The sequence below is a fragment of the Notolepis coatsorum genome (assembly GCF_963971535.1).
Source record: "Notolepis coatsorum genome assembly, chromosome: 3".
NCBI classification, from domain to species: domain Eukaryota; kingdom Metazoa; phylum Chordata; class Actinopteri; order Aulopiformes; family Paralepididae; genus Notolepis; species Notolepis coatsorum.
The window spans coordinates 107,819,259-107,839,836 of record NC_140167.1 but is presented as its reverse complement, the minus strand read 5'-3'; the positions used below and the strand labels follow the sequence as shown (position 1 = coordinate 107,839,836).

Genomic DNA, 20,578 nt, shown 5'->3' with positions numbered 1-20,578 from the left:
GATGGTGGAAGTAAACGGTACCCTATCCCCCCCCCTCACAGTAAGCTGTGGTGTTCCACAAGGAAGCATACTAGGTCCGCTACTGTTCCTAATTTATGCAAATGACATGTCGTCAGCTTGTGACTGCAACTTGTTCCTGTTTGCGGACGACTCAGCCCTGCTGGTCTCTGACAAGAACAAGTTACAGGTTGAAAAAACCCTCAGCTCGGAACTAGGCAAAATCTGCATATGGCTCGCTGATAACAAACTATCATTACACATGGGCAAAACAGAGTCCATTCTCTTCGGTTCAAATAACAAACTCAGCAAGACCGACGGCTTCTCAGTTACAGTGGGTGACAATATTGTCACAAGGAAAGAAGATATTACCTACCTGGGTTCAATCCTAGAGGCAAATCTTTCCCGTGACAAAATGGCATCCAATGTAATAAAAAAAGTCAACCAACGAACTCGATTCTTGTACCGGATCTCCTCACTGGTAAACAAGAATACCCTGAAGACTCTGGCAGGAGCACTCATTCAAGGGTACTACGACTATGCTTGCACCTCATGGTACCAAAGCACCTCAAAGGCGTTAAAAACAAAATTACAAACATCTCAAAACAAACTGGTCAGACTACTGCTTGACCTTACTCCTAGAACCCACCTCACCCCTGCCCACTTTGACAACCTAGGATGGCTTAGAGTAGACGACAGAGTACAGCAACTTGCAATGGGCCTGGTCTACAAGATACACTACACGACCAAGGTACCCATGTACATGTCAAAATACTTCCCAAAGGTCAGTGAATACCACGATCACAACACCAGAGGGAGCTCCACAAATCATGTTAAACCCAGATTCGGCTCAAACAAGGGACTAAACACGTTTTCGCAATTATGCCACATCAATGTGGAACGCACTACCCAAAGCTGTAAAGGAATGTGAATCACTACCCACTTTCAAAAACACTCTCAAAAAACACCTACGGGAGACTGCAATTCGAAACTGGCCCCTGTAAATGTCCTAACACAACCCCCTCCAATGTACAGTAAAAATGACCAAGTATGGTCTTGTCAATATTCCAATGTACAGTGTTGCTTGTACAGTTGTACAGTGTCCCCCACCCACCCCTCCTACCCAACCTCCCCCCCCCACTCCTACCCAACCTACCTCCCCTCCACCCACCCAACCACCGCCAATGTACAGTACCCCCCCCCCCCCCCCCCCCACCTACCCAACCTCCTCCAATGTACAGTTTCTACGTCAAATGTATATACTTCTTTTCTGGACTCTTTTCGTATCACAAACAGTACTGTATTTGCAAATCTGGTATGTCATAAATGTATAGATGTAGCAGTACTGTCTATCTGTATGTCATATATGTTACGATGAATTGAAAATGGGGGACCCTGATGTAAACAAGATGAAAGTCTTTCTCTGGTCTGCATCCCCTTAACAATTGTATGTATTGAGCTGTACTGTACTGTACCCATTCTGCAATCTGTTAATAAAGTTTTCAATCAATCAATCAATCAATTCTACATATAACCTCATCTCATGCACCTTGTTGTGTATCCTGTTTCTTTTTCCTCATTATTATATTCAGAGTTAATTATATTGTTTACACTGTCTTTCTTCTATTATAACCCTGCCCATTTGATGTTCCCAAATCATATTCAGAAAGTATCACAGAGACTTCTATTGACCAAGGAATTAGTTATTATTAGTAAGACACAACATTTCCGTAGCAATCCGACATTGACCACCAGACTCTTTCTCTTAAGGCATTAACTGGGTTAATTAATATAAATGTTATATTGTAACTGTCTAGTTACACATTGGTTCCGAAACATGTATGTTCCAGGCTGCAATTAAAACTTTGAATCTGAGAGAGCTCTGGTCAGCGAAGCCGGCGATGCGAGCGATTATTATTGGTTTTTAATGACAAACCAATTACATAATCCAACATATGTGTAAAGGCACACACAACATATTCCAGTTAACGGCTATAGCCTTTCCCTTTAAGCCTTTGTCCACACAAATGTAGTTTTCAGGTCGCTCTTAGTGTCAGGACATGATGGAACCTGTGCGGAAAGAGGCGAGGGATAATCCGTCGGCTACAGCTAATCTTATCTCCAAGATTTTCTTCTGGTAAGAAAACTAGTCGGCTGGGTTTGACACTGAGGTGCTGTTCTTTTCCACACTAGCTCACGCTCAGCGTTCATTGCATATATCTCGCTTCAGCATATATACACTGAATAATTCCACAAATGTACCTTTAAATGCCAGCATTCATCTGGCCACACCCCCATCCGCTTACCTATATAAGCAGGGGTGGTGCCACACACTCATCTCCTTCTCAAATTTCATCACAAGCAACGTGTTGCTCATATGCCCACTTGACGTGGAGAAAAATATTGTTTACAAGGAAAGGAAGAACAAGGAGATACGTTGACATCATATCTTTATTTTCTCTCTCACTATTTTCGAGAAAATGCGGCAATGTTGTCTTCGTCACTGGAGTGTCTGGAAGATGGTGATCATTCTAAAAACCCTCCACCGGTTTTCGTATTGGGAGCACGCCGCTGCATGCTTCTCAACTGCAGTTCCTTGCTGTGTTTGTTGGGGTGAAACCTGTCAGGCCACAGCTGAACTGTCGGACGCGCCGCTGTTGTGAGAAGCGGTGGGTTTCAGGTTGGGTGAGTACTGTTGCTGGCGGGCTTCACTTGTCTGTTAGTGCTATGGGGGCTACTTGACAATGTTTATGGAAACCGGCCCCAGGCTAGGGTCCTTTGTTCAGCCACCTAGGCGACAGAAGACCTTGGTCTGAAGACCATTGTAGTTTAACTAGTGGGCCGCGACCATTAACACTGGTGATCCCTGTGTGTTCTGGACGAGTGGATATCTCTCTGTCCCGTGTTAAGCCCCTTCTTTCATATCCGAATGAGAGTATTCCTTCACGAGGAGATGTGTGCATGGATGTGCGATAGCGGCAGATCCATGTTCAAGTCAGCTACACAAGCCAGTTTGGTATTGTGCTGATTCCGTCGGGTGTTGGTAAAATCACCGTTGTAAAGCTGTGTGACATCTTGTTTCTCTTTTCGCTTAAAAAGTGAGGAGAGTTTCAGAACGGCGGCCTGTCTGGGTGAGTGTTATGTCATTGTGTACAAAGTTCAGGTGATAGCTGCTTAGCTTACGGTTAGCCAGTCAGCTGTTAGCTGCGGCGTTAGCCTGCTGGGATCACTGCGTGGCCTACAGAGGTGGGCCTACTGTTAGCCAGTCAGCTGTTAGCTGCGGCGCTAGCTGTTGTGATCACTAGGAAACGTTAGCTTGCTGCTATCGGACAAGGCCAGCGCGAGGTAGCTTTTGCTACTTGCGCGCCGCCGTGAGCTCCCCTCTGGTCGCGTGCGCCGTTCGCTCGGCGTCTCGCGAGCAGGGGTAATAGCGACCAACGGTTGGAGCGGCCGTTAGCTTAATGCTACTCTGTTGTACGTGCTTTGATTGTAACATGTTTTACACTCTTGACTACGACGTCATCCTTGACAGGGGATGTTCGTCGACCCTGCCCTGAGCCTGGACGGGGATTGCGTCAACAAAGAGGACTGTAGCGACTGGTTGGAGCGGCGACGCTGCCCGGATCGAACAACACAGGACGGCTGTGTTCTACGGTGTCTTGACTGCACTTCGCTGATCTACGTTCCGGGTAGGACAAGGTTTGACCAGACCTTATAACACGTCTTCTGGTTTTACTTTTCTAAATGTTTTGTGAATGACGATGTTTTCCCAAAACGTGTGTTGCTGCACTGCATTTAGGATACGACGCGAGTTATGTGTGAACTGTCTTTGTCACTGGCAGTTAGCTTCTCCGTGCAAATCGGGTTGTTACAGATGTGAAAATGATCTGGTTGTTGTGTGAGAAACATCATGTGTGTTGTTATGTACCGTGTACTCACAACTAAGGTAACTAACCTATGAAGCTATGCTTAGTGACAAGTGAGTAAAAGAATGTTCTTTTCTCAGCCTGTGATGACAATGAACAGTGTTCACATATTAACAGGTTTTCCTGTTTTAACTGGCCGTATTAAGGGTAAAATAAGAGGATTGTGTTTCCCCCCGGTTCCCTGGGGACTTTTTCATCCTCCTATCAGACATGTTGCACTACGTTGTGTCTTTTGTGTGGTAGGGATGCGATGTAACCCTTAGCTTGATTGCTGAGGTTGTGCTAAAACTGCTGGAGAAACTTTATTTTCCTAAAAGAAAAGATTGTTTGGTCGCTGTCGTGTGTGCTTAGCAAGGCCTGTGGCCGATACTAATCGAGAATTATGTATTCTCTCATTATGGAAAACGGCGTTCCTCTGTAGAGTGTATTTGCCATTTTTTGTAGGTGATGATGGGTTGTGTGTGTCATGTGACCTACAACTGGGTTGGACTGGCCACAGAAGCACATGTGTATGTTGGACCGGGGCTCTTAGAGCCCTCTCTATTCTGTGTTTTTTCCTTAGGGAGTTTCCTGGTCCCACGGCCTGGTATATTGGGCGTGTGCACCGCAGAAATTCCCCCGCCATAGAGTACGTCACCGTGCGCGTCTCTGTTGGTAGGACTTCCGTGTGCTGTTCAGGTCCATGTGATGGATCTGTTTCAGGGGGGTGGTCAGGGCTCCTCCTCACCAAGCGCCTATTCGGGCCTTCTGTGAGTTCGGACTCCTTCTTCCATGTGAGGGAGCCTCCATCAGAGTACAGAGCCTTCCTCCTCAGATTGTCAAAGTGAGTGGACCCTCTAGAAGGTGTCCTATTCTATTGTATATGTATTCGATTCAATTCGATTATTGAGTGTGTATGGGTTCAGTGCCTCTTCCCCGGAGAGACCTAAAACCATTTTTTTTTTTTTTTTTTTTTTTTTGGCTCAAGGTGCAATATATTCTTTTCAATCTGTACAGCTCGCGTGGGAAGTCTCTCTGGGGATCCCTGTCTCCTTCCTATGGGAGGGTGGTGGGATGTAAAAATGTGTAAATTTTTTACCCCCGGCTGTGTAGACTGGGATACATACTGTTGATGCTTCCTTCTTTTCTATTCAAAAAGTGTTGGAGTTAGGAAGTGTCACACCCCTCTTGTCGTTCCCCTGGGCGCCTTGGGGATTCAATGACAGGTCTAAATAGCCTGTTCATTGATGGGGGTGTGTCCCGAGTCGACGCACGTATAGTGCTAGCTCGCTGTAAACAGGCGACTGACTGGCACGCCTTGGTTGCTTGTGGTTAAAACGGCGTTTTTATAAAGCGACTGAGATGGGGGTTTTTCCTCTTCCGACGACCACATCCCACAACCTGGGTTGGTTATCGACGGATTCTCGTTCATGTCTGGGGGATGATGACGGAATGGATCTGAACATATGTAGAGGGGTCTCACGCCCTTGGGGTGGGCCACCAGGCGCGGTTCGCCCGAACGTCTGGGTGGCGCCTTCTTTTCATGTTAAGATCGACACGCATATCTGCCCTTTCTCCTGGAGTAGGCATGTCGGCGTGGTTAGGGCACGGGACTGGTTCTGGTCACGCTGGTCCGGATCAGTTGAACCCGTTGTCCACCGGGGATGCAGATCTGCTGTTCTGGTACCCTGAGGGACTTGGGCTTTTTTCAGGGGGAAAAATGCCAGGTCGGTCCGGGTGTCACAGGGTTAAGCGCTATGGAGACCCTGGTTGGGTACGTTTTTACTCAGCACTGTCGTAATGGCTTACGGCCATGCCAACCTGTACACGCTCGATCTCGTCGGATCTCGGCCGCTACACAGGTTGGTCCTGGTTAGTACTTGGTTGGGAGACCGCCTGGGAATACCAAGTACGGTGTGCTTAGGGGCTGGTTCTCCATTCTTTTTCGCTCCTCTCTCACGCATGGCGAAGAGGGGCCTGTTGGGGTGGTCTTTGACCTCCTCTGGTGACCCTGTGCTTCCCGTATCGCCAGGCTGGTCCGAGGTAATGTTTCGTCGACCCGTAGGCCTGGGTTAACCCTTTTTTGAAAACTGAAACACTTGTACTGCGGTATAGCCGGTGTATACCCGCAGGTGTGTTTTGGAGGTTTTTCTTGAGGGGTTATAGGAACGACCGCCGCATTGGGTAACGCCAAGGTGGTTGATTCCCTGGTGTGTTGGAGCAGTGTCAACTCTCGGGTTCACCGGTTGAGGGTGCCCCTGCACGTTCATGACGTCTGCCAATCGTGTCAGCCTTCTCTGCCTCAACCCCTCTGGGTGGGGGTTTTTGAATGGAGGCTTGGTCATGCAACGCCGCCAGCTTCCGCTCCTTCCGCCGGGGCGGCTGTGTTCAGCTGTCCCCTCTGGCGCCTGTCTCGTCCGCAGTCTCCAGGCTAGGGTTAATAGCCTGTTGCCTGGTTTTTCCCCGGTGCGCTGCCTGCTTCCGTTGGTTAACCTTTTTTGTGTGCTTACGGCCATGCTGACTGCCTGTTGCAGGGTCAGTGTGCCAGGCGGTGTATTATTGGGGGGACAGGGCCCGCTCGGCTGAGGGGCTTTTGTCCGAATACGCTGGCGATGTGGGGGGCGCGGCACTACGTGCCCACCTGGTGGGGTCTTGATGCTGGCATCATGGACTTCTCCGGGCCCCCGTTCCAGGGAGTCCAGTCCTTTTGGTGGGTCTGGGTCTTCCTTCGCGCTCCGCTGCTACGGCCTTGCCACGGGGTTGGGTTTGCCCTTGACCCCGTGATTCTGGGGGCAGTAACGAGGTTGTTTCCCTCCGTTCGTTCCCGGGTGGCATGCGGGTTGTGCGTGTGTGTAGTCGTGGGGTCAAGCCACGGTCTGCTCACCCTGTGCGTTGAGTTGCTTGAGTGCCTCTTCGCACGGTCGGGTCCGTCGCCCTCCCGTGAAGCCACCAATAGGGGGGGTGCCCTCCATTAGGGTGGGTCGGGGGGGCTCGGCCCTCCCTGGTCTGATGGTTGTGGGGGGCCTCAGCGGGGTACATTTGTCGAGCTTCTAGCTCCCGCTCAGCTCCTATTATCCAATGAACGCTGAGCGTGAGCTAGTGTGGAACAGAACGTTAGGTTATGACTATAACCAAGTTCTGTTAACACTTAGTGAACGCTCAGCGTTTAGACGACGCTGCAGGCCCTTGATTTTTCATTCATTCATTGTGATGAAATTTGTTGGGAAGGAGATGAGTGTGTGGCACCACCCCTGCTTATATAGGTAAGCGGATGGGGGTGTGGCCAGATGAATGCTGGCATTTAAAGGTACATTTGTGGAATTATTCAGTGTATATATGCTGAAGCGAGATATATGCAATGAACGCTGAGCGTTCACTAAGTGTTAACAGAACTTGGTTATCGTCATAACCTAACGTTATGGCTGTTAGCAGCATCCATGCACAAGCATGTCACTGTTCATTGAAGATGGAAGGTAGCCTATTGGGTAACCTACTGAGCTACTCAACTCACGTTAGCCATACTGTAGGCTGTCGGTGTTGTTTATTCCAAGTAAATAGTGTAAGTAGCTGTTTTTGGTTATACAAATGTGTGCTAAAAATATTTAATGGTTATACGCAGGGGTGCTGTCTGGGATTTTGGGCCCCCAAGAAAACATATCACATTGGGCCACCACAGGTCACTCCAACCCTGCAGAACCAAATCGAGGCATTCAACTCTCTCGTACTGTAGTTCAATACTTACAGTATTGTCCAATATTTACTGACAGTGAGCTATGGGAATTTGTAATACTGTGCAGACGTGCAACAATCTGCATGCATTGGAATTCACTTGCAAGACTATCTGCACTCGACACTGTACGCCATTGCCTGATAGACATTTTGAATCTCACCTTTTCAAATGATTTTGAATCTCACCTTTTCAAATGATTTTGAATCTCACCTTTTCAAATGATTTTGAATCTCACCTTTTCAAATGATTTTGAATCTCACCTTTTCAAATGATTTTGAATCTCACCTTTTCAAATGATTTTGAATCTCACCTTTTCAAATGATTTTGAATCTCACCTTTTCAAATGAACATGTTGGGTGTAGAGGGACTCAGGACATTATGTAATTTACCTAATGACCATTCCCATGCTCAATTATGTCTAATATGTTGCTCCACTGATTCCTGGATTGAGACCATTGGTTACAGTTTTGGTGTAATATCAAACCATTTTTGACCACTTGATTTGAGAATTGAAAAAAGAAAAGAAGAAGAAGAAACCCCAGGCCTGTTACGTTCTGGACACCGACCTCGGTCGGTGACCACCCACATTCCTGGCATATGTCACTGGGCTTGTCACCTGTCATTTCCCTGTCAATTAGTGCTGTCACTTAGGGGTGGTTCCTGATTGGCTGTCACGGGGGTGTGTGTGGAATGTTGGTATTTTGTCTCTATTTAACATACCTCTCTTCTGCTTGTCCATTGTCAGGTCTTCACTAATTGCGTTCGGGGATAACGCGGACGGTTCCACTGTGGACCTCCAATAAGCTCCCATTTACCTTATCTTACACTTGTGCTTTTAGCACTTGTTCTCTCTTAGAATTTACTCTGTGTTCTTACTATTAAAGTCGAACCTGTTCAAGAGTAAACACTCTCTGTCTCTGTGATTGCCTTCAACCATTGGAATTCACCTACCTGCATTCTGACACAGGCCAAACGATGGCATTATTAAGATTCAGATTCAGATTTTGTTGTCACGTCTTTCATTACTGTCACAGTCACAGCATAGAGGAGTGACATTATTTTGTTCTTATAGTTTTGGATGGATAGTTAACCACTTTTTTTTTTTCTGAGAATGGCCAAGAAAAACCCACTTATTGTCAATGGTCCTCATTCTCGAACGGATATAGGCCTACGTGAAAGTTACCAAGGAATTCCATCGTAAATCGATTTACGTACTTATTCGGCATTCTCGAACGGCTTCTTAATGTAAATTTGTTGTTTATGATTTATGTAGGATTTACGAACTCGAAAAGGCAGTCGTAACAAGTCGGACAGACCGGTGTACTGCGCCCGTGTGTTCAACAGCTTTCTCTGGGACAAGTCATTGGGGATTGCCGATACTAAAGACATCCATGGAATTAAATAATTATAATGATAATAAATATGACAATATTTGTATCATTAACAATTACGTTTTGCATTTATAGTCCGACTTCTGACTCAATGAGGCATCATGAGCATTACACACACACTGCAAACGAAATAAATAAGAACTAAACCGATCGGCACGGCACGGATATAGCTACTGTATAGTGGAATATACTGTATTAATATGCCATATACTGTCTTTATGATATTAGCGCACGAGCACACACACACACACACACACATACTGTATACGTGCAAAATTAATCATTCCAGCAAAGTAGGCTTCTATTATTCTAATGACTTGTTTTAAGGTATTATAGTAGTAAGTCCTATTGTAGAACATGACATATTAGCATGACATCTCATTTGGTAATGTCAATACTGAATGACTGCGCGATTGGCTCTTGACAAGCACGCAGTCGTTCAGTATTGACATTACTAAATGAGATGTCTGGGTTTCATTGTAGTACATTGTATGTACTATTGCACTTTACTGTTACATTTGCACTCTGGTTGGATGGTGTATTGTACTTGTGCTGTATATTGATGACAATACATTTGAATCTAATCTCATTTTGAGATCAGTCACAAATCGCTTCCGTGCTACCTGTTGAATGGGTCAGCATGGTGCAGATGCGTTTGACCCATCCCGTCGTCCTTCCCCCCATGGGCAGCCGGGAGCAGACATGGGCTGCAGTGTGGGGCCGCACCCGTGGACCAATCCAAGTGCTCCTGTCCATCTTCGTCAGGGACACGACAGCATTAGCGATCTGTTATAAGGAGCTGGCGGGGCGTGTCTGTATGCAAATGTAGGTGTACGAGAGACGAGAACGCGCTTTACAATTTAAGAATGAGTGACGTTTTTCATTCATGAGAACCCAGCTGCGAAGATTTTGGCCACTTACAGAGAGTGTTTCACCCGTTCAGGAATCCGGAGGAGGATTTTAGTAAATTTGTTAGTACGACATTTTTACCAAGATATTTACAAAGGCACTTACGAACATGTTCCAGAATGAGGACCAATGTACCCAGGCGAGCCATAGGCCGACATCCTCTGAATGGCTGAGCTCTCTGGTTTCTGGTTGTAAAGTTCCATGAGGCTGGGATAATCCCAGAGCTCACAATACAGTAGGTCATTGTATAGAGTGAGGTCAAGTAAAAATCGAATTGTATCACCACATTCAAAGGGCTACAATAAAGACTCATCATTGGATTCACAAGAGTCGCAGATTTGCAGCTTTGCAGCCATATCCAATGCATGTGATTCCAAGACTATTTAGGGATCACAATATGCAGAAATATGCAAAAATATAATAAAAAGAAATGGCACAAATCACATCTCTGCATGGTAATCAATTATGTGTCACATGATACCACTTGCTTCGCAATTGAGTCTGCTATAGCACATCAAAGTTGGTGATGTCTGCAAAAGTCTAATATGTCCCAACTTATATACAGCACCCCTGGTTATGTCTGTAGACTGTGTGGGAGTTGGCAGTTGACTCTTTAGAACATAGGCCTACCTGTTCTTTGTCTGTAGTTGGCTGAATCCCTTGTTTAGAATCGGCTACAAGAGGAAGTTACAGGAACATGACATGTATAAAGTTCTTCCCGAGGATGCGTCGGAAAAACTGGGCGAGGACCTACAGAGGTAGGATGATGAATATCTGTAGGCCTGTGTTTATTGTAGGGTAGCACCAATAGTTCCTAGTGAGCAAGTCCCTTATTCATTCATTCATTAATTTATTCATCTTATTGAAATGCTGACCTAGATACTTATTGACTTACTTACTTGTGCCAGAAAACAACTTGGCTACACGTTTCAGGAGTGTGGTAATCTGGTAGAAAATCACTAAGAACCTGTGACAAAACACTGGATCAAATAATAACACATTCATGTACATGATTATTTCCCATCAAATAATAACACTTTCATATTTACATGATTAGTTCCCATCAAATAATAACACATTCATATATTGTATACATGATTAGGCTACTTGGTAGGGCTGGACGGTATAGTCTAAAATTTATATCACGGTATAATTTGTAGCATATATTAATTTATCATTAGTGCTTGTCTGCTTGAGTAACTGATGTCTGAGATGCAGAGACAGCTTTTTTCTTCCCATTGCTATTCGACGATTCACTCGACATTTGCAGAGGACGCATTCTTTACATCTTCATATTCCAATGTGTTTTGTTTCAGCCCGATCTCGCTAACCTTAACCCTAACCCTAATCAACCACAGGAAAAAGGTACATAATGTAGGTTATGTTATAGCTATATGTGTCATGCACCTCCAAGCCACCAGGCTTCCCTTCCCCTGTCTCCTTTGTTCCCCCCCCCTCTCTCTCTGTCTCAATCAAGCAGGAGTGGATCCAGGTGTGGGGAGTAGGGCTGTACCGAATGTAATTTTTCTTTTTTACATTCAAAGCTTCGATTGAAGTTTTCGAATGAAGCTATTTTAATCTTTTATATATTTTTATATAATCAAACAGAATCCTCAATTTGAATACATTGATTCGTCTGATTAAATTAGTCTTTAATTTTTTTTTTAAATCAATATAACTCGTCAGTTTCGTCAACATAAATAATCCAATAAGGGCACTGTTGGTACGGAAGTGATGGTGCCGTCTTGATGAAGCACCGAGCGCCAAGCTGATGCATATAGGCTACATCATTTATGATAAATGTTTTATTAAAATGTTTATGACGATAGTATAATACTATAATATTAGTGTAGCATAATTTTTATCTGCAACTGTAAAGAAAAACCCCATTGGTTTAAACAGAATGAATAGACACACATATTTCTTTCCCCAATGTTGATTTAGAATTAGAATGTCAACATTATGAATGAAGCTTCGAACTATTCGGTACAGCCCTAGTGGGGAGTCAGGCGATCAGCTGTTTCCTATCCAATCAACCCTGCCATAAAAGACTCTTTCACTTTGCCAGATTGTAGACTGACTTACATCCCTCTCGGCCTGACTACCCCACCTGGTGAACCTCCTGCCTGCTCCCTTTATTTATTCCCTGGATTTTTACTTTTTGTTTTGTCCCGTGAGTTTTTGACTATTTTTGTTCCCAGGCAATTGGACTTTGTGGTTTTCTTTTGATACTTTGTTTAACTTTTTTTTGTTTAACGCTCGGAATTGCTTTTGTTAGGAAATCTTTTCCGTTTTGTTTTCTTGTTTCGTTTACAGTGCAAAACAGTATGATCGGGAGTTGAACTAACTAATGCTTGTGGTGGGGGGGAAGTGCACTTGCTACTAGAACAAGCCACCCAACCCGAGGCTCAGTCCTCTGCCCCCTGCTCTTCATCTGCTACATACTCCCCCTTGGTCACATCATCTGAAAATACAACGCGTCGGGCGTAACAACCACCCCTAGGCATGATCTAATTCCTATAACACACTCCTGCGCATGATGTAATGCTTAAATCGCCCAGCCCTGAGTCCAAGGTACTTGAAATTGTTCACTCTCTCGACTGGTGCCCCATAGATGCTGAGGGGGCTGTAGTTCCTTGCCCCATACCTCCTAAAATCCACAATCATCTCTTTGGTTTAGCTGACGTTCAGGGAGAGGCTATTCTCAAGGTCACAGTCAAAATCCATACTGTAGCTCAAATTCATACCGATGTGCTTTCTATAACATTTATACCGTCCACCATATTACTTGGAATAATATACCAGTACTTAGCATTGCCAGTAGTTAATACTAGTGTCTATGAACATCTTAACTCAGCCCACCCAACTAATCACCATGGTTTGTTATGGCAACAGACAGGGTTGTTTCTTTGTTTTGTAACAAAATCGGAGCTGGAAAATCTAATCTAACATACTGTTACATCCTCATCCTAACATCCCAGCAAATTTAAACATAACAAAATATAATAGCCTATATACTTGATGGAATACTGACTCATGATTATCTATCATTGACATTCTCTTCACTCCTGTATGTTGAAGCTGCTGGGACCGGGAGGTTCAAAAGGCAGCTAAAGACCTGCGCATACCTAAACTCACCAGAGCTATCATTCGCTGCTTCTGGAGGTCATACTCCATCATCGGAATATACACCTTCATGGAGGTACAGTACCGCAAGTCAACTTTCTATACCTAATGGGTAGGGATGGGTATCAGAAATGTTACCACACTGATACCTAACTTCTGATTCTTCAAATTTTATACTGGTTCTAAAACTTTCTTTTTTGAATGAAACTAAATGTTTCATTTAGCTATCGGTGTAAAGGAAATCACTTTATGCGTAATCATTGTACACGCCATTATGCTTTGCTTAATACTGTAGAATCAGATGGTGCTCAATTGACTTTCAATCAATCAATTAGTAGAACGTCGAAACCCAAGATTGTATTGTTAGAATCCACCTTTTTCATTTTTCCTAAGGTTTTCAATACTTTTGGATACAATACATTTTGTTGCCTTAAACTCTACGGACACAAATTGGTACATTGTCACTTTTTGATAGCCAGTATTCTATGTACATTTTTTCTGTTCATCATTATGTCCCACATCATCTTATTTCTACAATCTACATGATGATATCAGTACAATACTTCCACCCACCTGCTGCTTTGCATTCCATTTTCCACCAGGAAGCTATCAAAGTGATTCAGCCGCTGCTGCTCGGAAAGCTGATCGAGTACTTTGAGAGTTATGACCCCAGTGACATGGCCGCTCTCTACGAGGCCTGTGGCTACGCTGGGGGCATCTCCCTGACCACCATCTGCCTCGCGGCACTTCACCACCTCTACTTCTACCACGTCCAAAGAACAGGCATGCAGATCCGCGTGGCTATGTGTCACATGATTTATCGGAAGGTCAGTAATCGCATTAGGAACCTTAATGTTTATTCATATAGCATATTTGCCAACAACAGTGTACCAAAAGAACACCAATGTTACAGATCAGATGAATTAAATTAATAGGACCATCACCATCTTCGCACCCATAACGTCACCAAATTGATGGATCTGAGGTGGCAGCAAACCTAAACTTGGACATGGAAAACATCAGAAAGTGGGCTGATGCCTGGAAGGTCACCTTTGAGCCCAGCAAGTATAAGGCAATAATCCTGTCTAGAAAGAGGAATCCATCTTGCCCTGAACTATTCTTTGGGAACACTAAAATCAAGCTCAGTGAGCAGCTGGAACTTCTAGGATTGTGCATTGACGGAAAACTCCAGTGGACTCAGTGGACCAGCCATCTGTCTAACATCTGTCTTAACGTCTGCAAACGTGCTGACAACATCTCGGAGCAATGCCGAAGTTGGCCAACAAGCTTGATCCTAGAGGAGGAGCCACCGTCTAGTCTACTAAACCCAGGTCCGGAGTGTCATGGAGTACTACTGTCTGGCCTGGATGAATGCCTCACAAACCACATTTAGACAGCTAGATATCATCCAGAAAAAGGTACTACAAATCATTGGTGTGGATGAGGACTATGCCCTAAAGAAAAAAAAAATAAAAGAAAAAAAAAATCTAACCCTAACTAACCATACTGTCATGCACTTGTCCTAATAAACTAACCTACACTGTAGCACTCAACACTTTGATGAACATTGTTACTCAGCTGATAGAGTTGTGCCCTTCCTGATGGCTTGTCGTACAGAACTTGTAAGTCGCTTTGGATAAAAGCGTCAGCTAAATGACTAAATGTAAATGTAAATGTAAAGGTTTATACCATCGCCAAGCTGAGCTGTTCTGCCCAGCAGACCTGAAAGCACTGCTACCCTCAGCTCATGTCCCAGGTCGAAACACCTGGAGGTTACCACCAAGCCATTGTCACTCCCCAGGACTAACACCAAAAGCCTTTCAAACCTTTATTTAAACACTAATATGAGCGGGTAGTGAATTCATCTTGTTTTTAACTGCCATCCAAAACTGAGCTGGGTTTTTGTAGGAACTTGTAAATAGAAATAGTAATCTAGTTCTCTGTTTCTGAGCTGTTTAAAGGCAAGCCAGTGTTGTGGATCACCTGAGTGTCTAGCACGTGACCAGGCCTTATTCCTGTCATTAAGCAGAGTTGACGGCTCATGTGAGAACCAAGGTGCTATTCTATCTTTAATTCTGAGCCTCTTAATTTAAGAGGAGCATGTTTATTGATCAAAGAAATAAAAGTATTTGTGAAGAGGTCACAAGGGTCACAAAACGTGTCTCTACAGTTTCTGTGCCAGCAGCTGGGGGTTTATACAATTTACTAATTACAACCATTGAGGAGGGCCCCAACTGGATCTTTAAAGCAATACATCAAATGTATCTTGGTATGGAGACTGAATCTAAAATGGATACAGATAAACTTGCTTTAACATACAGTATACGACCACTCCACCCTGTACAGATTGTAGCCCATTAGGGCTACATCTGAATCAGCAATGCTTTTCTTAAGCCATGACTCACTTAGGACAAGGATATCAGGGTCAGACTATAAAATGAATGTATTCACGTCTACTTTCTGGATTAGGCATCTGCTAGTTAGGTAGATTATACAAAGACCGTTCCTGCGCTTAAAGTTGCCTGGGTCAAGTTGTGGACAGGGACAGGGACTAGGGACAGAAGTGGTACGAGTATGAGTGGAGAGAGCATGGTGTATCAGTTAATAAGTCTGAACCGTTTCTAAGTTACCAGGGACTTTTAACTGTATTTAGGATACATTATTTTTGTCTACTGCCTATAGTCACATATATGGTCAGATTTATAGGACCTGTAGTGCCACAGCCATCACAACGGATCAGACTCACCCCACTTCAGGCACAGCATGACTTGGCCGACCTACGGCTCCTTGATAGGAGCTTTGGTCACTCTGCTATAACAACATGAAACAGCCCTCCCCCAGAGATATGCCCAACAGTCCCCCTGCTCAAGATAAGAGACTGTTCATGTGTGAGACCCATTGTCTTTAAAGTAACAATCTCTAACATGTGTATGTAAATAAATGTCCATTTAGCCACTCTCTATTACCAATTGATACAACCTATTACCCAGTTCATAAATGCTTTTCCATTTTCCATTTTTGTATTTCTAAACACTGGTGTCTGGTAGGACATTCCTGGGGGAAATCAGTGTTAGCGCAACTACATTTGGAGTAGTTGGCATGCATTTTCAAGATGGAAGGCAAGTCAATACAATACAAAAATGCAACATCAATGATTGCCTATCACCAATAGATGTCCCCAAAACAAACAAAAATGCTCTCTTTAAGTGAGCATGATTCATTCTGAACTACCTCTTGTGATATTTGTCATAGTAATAGCAGTTTGATACACATGCACAGTTTAACTATTTATTCTGCTCTGCAAAGGCCCTCTGTCTTAACAGCACAGCACTGGGAAAGACAACCACAGGACAAATTGTGAACCTCTTATCCAACGATGTCAGCAAATTTGATGAGGTAAGATCTTAAGGGGACTCTATCTATCTATCGATCTGTCTGTCTGTCTGTCTGTCTGTCTGTCTGTCTGTCTGTCTGTCTGTCTGTCTGTCTGTCTGTCTGTCTGTCTGTCTGTCTGTCTGTCTGTCTGTCTGTCTGTCTGTCTGTCTGTCTGTCTGTCTGTCTGTCTGTCTGTCTGTCTGTCTGTCTGTCTATCTATATCTAATCTCACACTTCTGTCATCTTTTCACAGGTCACCCTGTATTTGCACTTTCTGTGGGTTGGTCCTTTGCGAGCTGCAGCCGTGCTGGTGTTGTTGTGGTATATGATTGGACCATCGTGCCTTGCGGGAATGGCTGTGCTTCTCATTCTGATGCCTGTGCAGACCTGGTTTGGACACCTATTCTCCACTCTCAGGTACAGCGGTGTTGCACGTTGCCTGGATACCGTTGAAGTGTCATGAGATACATGTATACAAATATTACTTAGCAAGCTAAATCACAGAGTTAGGAAAGAGAGAACCAACCATCCCAACAGAGATATGTGAAACACATTCCCCATACAAGCTCTTCTGGTCGGGCACAACCAATGCTGCAAAATGCATAAAATGCTATGGTCTAATTTCACTGCCCAGAGTTATGTTGTCTGAAGAAATGTATTTGTGTTGCCATTTTCTCTTATCTGCCATGTTATGCAGTTACCTCCAACAACCACAAGGTGCCAATCTTCCATAGTGCAGGTTTAAGGGGAAAGTGAATGTCCACTCTTCCATCCCTCGACAATCACATCCTAGGTGCCTATGGGCAAGGCACTGAGTCCCTCACTAGAAGAATGTGGTTTTACTGGGCATCTGCAAGGTGTGAATGTGTGAGATTGAGTGTGAAGGAGAGTATTACTCTGTGTGCTTAGCAAACCTTACCCGCATGTATGAGTCTGTCTAGTATTTTAAGGCAAAACTGGTGTTTTGACAACCCTACTTTTAGATGCATAGCAATACACAGAAAGCTCACAGGCCTCTATCAAATACTATGTGTTCTACCCTGTCATATTTTATGTATCATATTGCTGCATATTTGTGTTGTTTTTCCTCCATCCTGTTCAGGGGCCAAACAGCAACCTTGACAGACAGCAGGATACGTACCATGAATGAAGTGGTCTCCGGAATCCGTATTATAAAGATGTACGCCTGGGAGAAGCCTTTCTCTGCACTGGTTGATGAGGTCAGGAGGTACAGTGCAGTAAATCTCAAGTCATTCGTCAACTTCAAGTCCACACAGAGGTTTTTGTTGTAAACAACATTTTCTATTATTGTTCTATAGTCTATAAGCGGAATACATTTCCTACCTGCAAAGTCCATTTCTGCCGTTTTCTCACTGTCTCACAATGTTTATACCCCGTCCACGTTAAGTTTGACTTTCGGCTGTTGTAATGACTCCGACCTTCTTTGATTGACAGGAAGTTAGCTTGTTAGTGCACTGTTAGTGCACGCCTCCAGTGCACTGTTTTTGTTTTCTATGTCATCTCCATGCTCGTGGCGTGCATGTGCGTCCTCACACACATGCCTGGAAGAACACGTGAAGAATAACTTTCAGGGACTCCTTTCCTTCTACTATTTGATATAGTGCCACTTTAATCAACTCGTGGTCAAAAACTCCATTGGATACCTTTAACTTAACATAAACTTGTGTACCCGTGTTGGATCATTATCACATTATGTGCGAATGTTAGATCGAAGTCATCATAGAAAACGATTGTGTGTGTCCAACATGTTCTGAGGCTATTTGTGGTTGTGTTGGGTCTGGGTTGGGTCTGGGTGGCTTACTGTGAGGCAGTGTTGTAGTACTTGTGTCCGAGTCCTGGACTGGTTTTCAGGACTCGTGACTCGACTTGGACTTGAGCACTGATGACTCTGACTTGGACTCGAGCATTGACTGCATTCGGACTCGGAAGGTGCAGACTCGGACTTGTTAATTGATAAATACAGTTATATACCGTATATATATATTTTTTAGTGCTGTCAAACGATTAAAATATTTAACTTGATTAATCGCATGATTGTCCATAGTTAACTCGCGATTAATCGCAAATTAATCGCATTTTTTTTTTTACCTTAAACAGATCTTTTTCAAGTTCCAAGTTTTAATACTCTTATCAACATGCGAGTCAACAAATGCTTGCTTTGTGCAGCCATTTAACACAAAAGGATGACCCTCATGCATTGCAAATTTGCATCAAATTCAAAACAGAGTGATGCACAAAATAACTTAAAAGAAAATAATAATTTAAAACAATGAATAAAGTGTGCATGAAATAATAGGGGAAAGAAAACGTTGGGAACTTGTTACATTCACACACACAAGGGCTGATTAATCACACACCCCCCTCTCTCCCTCACACACACACTCTCCCAACTCTTTTTCTCTTTTGCCCCTTCCTCATCTCTCTCACCCCCCTCTCTCTCTATATCTCACACACACACACACACACACACACACACACACACACACACACACACACACACACACACACACACACACACACACACACACACACACACACACACACACACACACACACACACACACACACACACACACACACACACACACACACACACACACACACACACACACACACACACACACACACACACACACACACACACACACACACACACTTCAGAAACAAACATAGTATCAATGAGAGCATCAATAATACACCTGAGTGAAGTCTAGTAAATCTTTTTTTAGTTAATCTTGAGTTAAAAAAATTAGTGGCATTAATAGAATCGGGAGTTAACGCGATATTAACGCGATATATTTGACAGCCTTAATTTTTTTGTAATAGGCCCTAATCATTTAGCATACGATTTTGATGGCTAGTGCATTTGTTTGGCTATTGTGTCACAAAGTAAATAAAGTCCCTTTGAAATGGTGACCGGTCGCTGTGTCATTTATGTTTAAAGGGGAAATATTTGACTATTTCTTTCACTATTTGAGCACTTTTACACAATTCCTGTGAGTCTATGGAACACCTCTGTAAGGTGTTTTTTTCCAAAAAATGCATTGTTTTGTATTTCTAATCAAGTACTCAAAAACAGCATTTTTCTACCTCAAGATCTTAAGCCGTTTTGAGGCTGGGCTCCAACCACTGTGTGGCCTGGTGCCAACTGCCACATCAGCTGCCACATTATTATGCAGCTGAGAAATCTCTGACATCACAGATATGCACATTTTCAGATGACTCAGTTCAGTGAGGGTGGATATTGTGAGAGGAGAATTGGAAGAATGCGCCAATATGAGAATTAGAGACATAGATCCTATTAATATAAGTCCACATAGCCAGGAAACAATGCTAAACACTGAAAAAGGCCATTTATAAGATAGTTCCCCGTTTAATGTAGACATTTTTTTATTTGTACAGTATGTCAGCTCTTTGACTGCCAGAGTGGAGTGGACTCAACCTCGATGACTTGGACTTTGACTTGGACTAGGGAAACGGGGACTCGACTCTGACTCTTCTTTGGTGACTCAGACTTGGACTTGGACTCGAATACTGGGGACTCGAGACTCTACTCGGACTTGAGATTTAGTGACTCAACTACACTGCTATGAGGATAATGTTACTCTCAGTTTGGTGAATTTCTGCCTGGTGATTGATTGATTGATTGATTGATTGAAAACTTTATTAACAGATTGCAGAATGGGTACAGTACAGTACAGCTCAATACATACAATTGTTAAGGGGATGCAGACCAGAGAAAGACTTTCGTCTTGTTTACATCAGGGTCCCCCATTTTCAATTCATCGTAACATATATGACATACATGACATACAGATAGACAGAACTGCTACATCTATACATTTATGACATACCAGATTTGCAATTACAGTACTGTTTGTGATACAAAAAGAGTCCAGAAAAAAAAGTATATACATTTGACGTAGAAACTGTACATTGGATTGGGTAGGTGGGGGTGGGGGGGACTGTACATTGGAGGTGGTTGGGTGGGTGGGGGGGGGGGTTGGGTAGGAGTGGGGGGGGGGGTGGGCGACACTGTACAACTGTACAAACAAAACTGTACATTGGATTATTGACAAGACCATACTTGGTAATTTACTGTACATTGGAGGGGGTTGTGTTCG

At 43.8% G+C, this 20,578-nt stretch overlaps 1 pseudogene across 1 annotated transcript in view; it reads left to right on the top strand.

Moving 5' to 3' along the window:
- The first annotated feature begins 2,060 nt into the window (after nt 1-2,060).
- The window catches only part of LOC311225946 (ATP-binding cassette sub-family C member 4-like), a 156,913-nt pseudogene continuing 138,395 nt past the window's right edge, over nt 2,061-20,578 (top strand). Inside the window, exons 1-7 of the transcript in view lie at nt 2,061-2,134; nt 10,580-10,690; nt 13,014-13,134; nt 13,661-13,885; nt 16,365-16,454; nt 16,687-16,850; nt 17,536-17,661. The product of the transcript in view is annotated as an ATP-binding cassette sub-family C member 4-like (transcript). The remainder of the gene's footprint in view (nt 2,135-10,579; nt 10,691-13,013; nt 13,135-13,660; nt 13,886-16,364; nt 16,455-16,686; nt 16,851-17,535; nt 17,662-20,578) is intronic.